This window comes from Macaca fascicularis, chromosome 9, assembly GCF_037993035.2.
Source record: "Macaca fascicularis isolate 582-1 chromosome 9, T2T-MFA8v1.1".
NCBI lineage: Eukaryota > Metazoa > Chordata > Mammalia > Primates > Cercopithecidae > Macaca > Macaca fascicularis.
Genome location: NC_088383.1, coordinates 52,565,931 through 52,571,160, shown reverse-complemented (window position 1 = coordinate 52,571,160; position 5,230 = coordinate 52,565,931). Strand labels below are relative to the sequence as shown.

Below are 5,230 nucleotides of genomic sequence, written 5' to 3'. Positions count from 1 at the left end.
TAAGACTGATAATGGTCCGGCTTATGCCAGCTCACGATTTCAACAATTTTGTCACACGTGGAATATCCAACATTCCACAGGCATCCCATATAACCCCCAAAGACAAGCAATAGTAGAATGGGCACACTCTACTGTTAAAAATACGCTCAAAGGCCGGGCGCGGTGGCTCAAGCCTGTAATCCCAGCACTTTGGGAGGCCGAGACGGGCGGATCACGAGGTCAGGAGTTCGAGACCATCCTGGCTAACACGGTGAAACCCCGTCTCTACTAAAAAATACAAAAAACTAGCCGGGCGAGGTGGCGGGCGCCTGTAGTCCCGGCTACTCGGGAGGCTGAGGCAGGAGAATGGCGTAAAAACCCGGGAGGCAGAGCTTGCAGTGAGCTGAGATCCGGCCACTGCACTCCAGCCTGGGTGACACAGCGAGACTCCGTCGCAAAAAAAAAAAAAAAAAAAATACGCTCAAAAAACAAAAGGGGAGTATGGGTAAAGACCCTGCAACACTATTGGCACAAGCCTTATTTACCCCTAATTTTTAAAATTTAGATGACAAATTTCAATCAGCTGTAGAAAAGCACTTTGCTAAAACCTCTCAAGGCATAAAACCTGCAGTTTTATGGAAAGATGTGAACAGTAATAAATGGTGTGGTCCAAATGAATTATTATCATGGGGAAGAGGGTATGTTTGTGTCCACACCCCCTCAGGTCCTCTTTGGATTCCAGCATGATGCATCAAACCATACCATGGTGTAGCTAGGACCGAATCCGGTACCAGAAATAAAGGAGTTAACCCTGCAAGACCCACAGCCCCGGACAATGTGGCTTCCGCAGATGACATGAGGCCCACATGTTACCTCGGGGATGCTGAAGAGGACAACTCAGGAGGCTGAACGAATCCTGCTCTGGACGCAAACACCATTTACTCCAGATAATTTGTTTCTTGCTATGTTTTCTGTTGTACACTGCAACTCATATAAGGTATTAATCCTTTTTATGCTCTCGCTTTGTCTGTAACCTGTTCCTGCTACTACACTGTACTGGGCTCATATCTTAGACCCAACTTTCTTTTGCCCTGTCACCTGGGCAGACACTCCCTTCCCAGCCTATAATAACGTGACTGCTTGGTTAGGAGGAATAGATTTACCCCCAGTGAGGTCCCGCAATAGTGGCACACATTGGACTAAGGTGCCAGATAACACTACATATCACTTCACTATCCTCCCACTGTATGTAAGTTATAAAGGATCTAACCCTTACTGTGTACCTGCCCAAAAACAAGTATGGCTACATCATGGTAAAGGAAATGCCTTAGCATTCTTAGCTGCAGGAAGCCTCAAGCTGGGCAATGCAATCAATACCACTTTCCCAAACATTCCGTCCTGTGCTAAAGAACAAAGCCAGGAAAGTAATGGATTCCACTTTAGCTGGGAGGTCTGTCACGGGAGACAAGCCCATAGCCCGCAGTTAGGCAATTATAACATCTTAGACTGGAGCCCCCATGGCCGATTGTAGGGCAGCCTTACTAATGTCTTCATCCATCATAGCATCAATCACAGTTTCATAGCCACGTCTCGTTCCCCTATAATTTGGGCCGATGGGGGGATGGGATATCCCAGACCTTAAGTGAAGTCCATGCCACCCCAAGGAATCTTACGGCGCCTGGGACATCTTAGCACCTCCCTTAACACCTGGCATGGGACATGTCATAATTCCAGTCACAACTATACTATAACCTTTATTCATAATCACACTGATCAGTGCCTGATTTGCTCTACCCATCCATATGTTTTCCTTATGAGAACTAACATTTCCATTACACCTCAAAACTCCACGTTTGTGACCCGGGTGCAGGGACAGTCTTGGTTTGCCTCATGTTTCACCACAATATATCTAATTTAAAAATTACTAGTGTCATGATATTAAGGAGACAATCTGAGGCATTCCTACTAGTCAATCTGACACACAGTTAGCAAGGTTCCTCTGTCTTTGCCACCTTAGAACGTACCTTGTCCCATGTCAGACACAAAAGATTCATAGTTACACGTATGGCTTTTATAGTTTCAGTCATAGTCATCCTGGCAACTGCTCGCGTTGCTGTTGCATCTATTACTGAGTCACTATAAACAGCTGCCTTTGTAGATAATCTGGCCAAAAATGTGTCTAATGAACTTCTCTTACAGCAAGGTATAGATCAAAAAATTCTTGCACGTGTGCAAGCCCACGAGGCTGCTTTAGAATATGGGGGGGGAGGTGCGACAAGATGCACTGGCATTCCGACAGCAATTAAACTCTGACTGGGAGCATAAACATATCTGTGTCACTTCTCTACCATGGAATCAATCTATACCTAGTTGGGATGAGATGAAACAACACCTCTGGGGAACCTTTCGTGACAATTTAACAGCAGACGTAAAGCAACTTAAAACAAAAATTTTAGAATCCCTTCACACCATAGGTCTACACACCCAACAAACAGCCATATGGAAGGGTATGTAAAATCATCTCTCCTGGTTAGATCCCTGCTCCTGGGGGTCACTCTTTGACTGGAACTGAATGTTGCTAATTGTACTCATGATTGTTTTATGTTATTTGCTAATTCTAGGATGCAAAGCTGGAATAAGAGCAATGACTGCCATGCCTGACAAACCTGTTGCTGCACACATCTGCGCTCTCCAATGCAAAAGACCTGATGCAGAAAATAAAAAAGTGGGGGGATATGGGGGTTCAGTCAGGCTGGTGGGAAAAATTTTAGTTATAATAGCCACAAACCTTCTTGGAAGGCCTGAGAGTTTGCATAACTTTGGTAATAAATCTGACTGAAGGCAGCCTAATCCCCTTACCTTTAGTTAAATAAATTAGAGTAGAAACAAAGGAGTGTAGGGAGTTTATCTAACTAATTTGTTTAATCACGTGGTCTTAAGACTAACCTTTGTTCTACTGAGGGTGCTTAATTGCTTTCTACTTGGGAGGTCCACAATGTCAATTACACAATGTCAAGTGTAGAAAAATTGGATGTTTCAAAAAAGAACACCGCCAGACCTCTGGGCAGAAGGGAGCTTATAGCACAATTCCCCTCTCAAAAGAAAAAACACCAGGACTTTGCCCTCATTGCAATAAAGGAAATCATTGGGCTAATCAATGCCACTCAAAATTTCATCAAAATAGCACGGGAAGCGAAAAGGGGACCTGGACCCAGGCACTTCAAACTATGAGGGCATTCCCTGTCCAGGCCACAACTGTGTTTCAGGGGTGGGTTTCCAGAGGCACATTGATTCCCTCTCCTCAGGAACACCTGGAAACGCAGGATTAGATCTCCTAGAGAAAAAATTATGTTAATTGAAAGAAACAAACTCGCTAAGATTCCCGTTGGTATTTGGGGGCCTTTGCTAACAATATACATGGGACTGATTTTGGTAAAGGCTGTCTTAACTTACAGGTCCAGGAGTTATTGATTTTGATTGTGAAGGAGAAATTCAGGTAGTGGTAATGTCACAAGATCTTTGGGTTTTTGAACCAGGAAAGTGTATTGCTCAGTTGTTGCTTATTTCCTGTAAATTGTACTCTTCTCTAAGTAAGAAGAAGTGAGGAGGTCAGGGATTGGGGAGGTACATTTAGGAGAGAAATTTATCACAACCCATAGCATCTCATAGACCCAATTGTGCAGTGTAGATTTAAGAAAGGAAGTTTTGTGGGCTTATGGATACAGGAGCAAGAGACTGGTCTCTTGTGGTAATAGATCTTGAGGATTGTTTATGAGAAGGATAAGCCTCCATTTGCTTTTTCTGTGTCTTCTGTTAATCAGAAAGAGCCTGTCTTTCGTTATCAGTGGAAAGTTTTACCCCGTGGCAATTGGCTAAAGAGGCAGAAGCGGAGTTACAGATGCTTCAGCAATGGCATGCCTCCTGGCTACAGCCACAAAAACCTTTGCTTTTGTAGATTTACTAATGTGGGGTAGAGAGTATGCTTGTGTTTTTGCAGGAGATGAACAAACCGTGTGGGTGCCCTCAAGATGTGTGCGATCATGGAAAGGGAGACTGGAGGGACCCATGGATTCCAACTACAGGCCTGGTTCTCCCAGTACGAGCCATGAGCCAGTTGAATCTGAATGCGAAAACAGAACGAGGTCTGACTGGAGTCATGCTGACACCAACCCCCATGACATGGGGGACAGATCAAGAAAACCACACAGGAAGCCGAGAAACTGCTGGAGCATCAGGGTTTTTTACCTTGTGCTGGAACTCAGAGGTACAATCGATGCTTAATGGACCCGTGCTTTCTGACTGAGCTCCTCTCTACCCTGAATACAAGAGAACCTAATAGGCAGGAGTATCTTCGCCCCTGTTCAGCATGAAGAAGTTGCAGAATATGGACATTCATCTTTCTGCAACCCTTAGGATTAAGGGTCCTCTTGTAAGGGAAGAGGGAAATATGTAAGAAGCATTCAAACCAGAGTGACTCCATTTTGAATAAGGGCTAAGAAAAATGAAGCTGGATCACCAACTGGCAATTAAGGGCTGCACACTCTGCAATTGCCTTGCTCAATTAATTTAAAAACAAAAAGAAGGAGATGTTGGAGGCCGCACAAATGTTTCTTATGATTAGGCATAATTGAAGCCTGTTAGTAACAATATGAACCTGTGATCAATTAAGCACCTGACCAATCATTACCTCCTCCTTCTTGCTCTTGTTACCCAATAAATACGAAGTGCTGTAAAAGCTCAGGCCGCTGCCTTTGCTTAGTATAAGCAGAGAGCCCTTCTCTTCTTCTCTCTTCTTCTTCCCCATGCTAGCCTTTCCTTAATATAGTTACTTTTGTCTTTTGTTATCATTTCTACATTGGTCTTGTAATGTCGGTCTCAAACAGTAACAGTAGTAACTGCTGTAATGACAGCCTCAGGCAGTAACAGTAGTAACTGTTGTAGTGATGGTCTCAAGTAGTAGCAGTGGCAGTCGGCCACAGATCATCACCCCAAAGTGGCTGGGATTCTGATTCCAGCCAGCAAGGCCCAGGTTGGACGTGTGAGTCTGGACCTGATAGCACCCTCACTGTGTCTGCAGTGCCAGAGAGGGACAGATCACAGAGTCGGTGGATGCAGAGGGAGGCACGGAGCTGGGGACTGAGCCTCGGGCATGCCAATGTGGGGTGGGAGGTGGGGAGACCAGAAAAGGGGGTTGAGGGGAGGGAGCAGGGCAGGGGTGTCCTGGGACAGGTGAGGAGGCCGAGGAGGAGGG

General features: G+C 45.1%; 1 long non-coding RNA gene across 1 annotated transcript; it reads left to right on the top strand.

The window, feature by feature from the left end:
* Nucleotides 1–701: 701 nt before the first annotated feature.
* Nucleotides 702–4,719, top strand: LOC141407668 (uncharacterized). The gene is made up of 2 exons (XR_012417630.1): nt 702–976; nt 2,601–4,719. It is a non-coding gene; the product is annotated as an uncharacterized lncRNA (long non-coding RNA).
* The last annotated feature ends 511 nt before the right edge of the window (nt 4,720–5,230 follow it).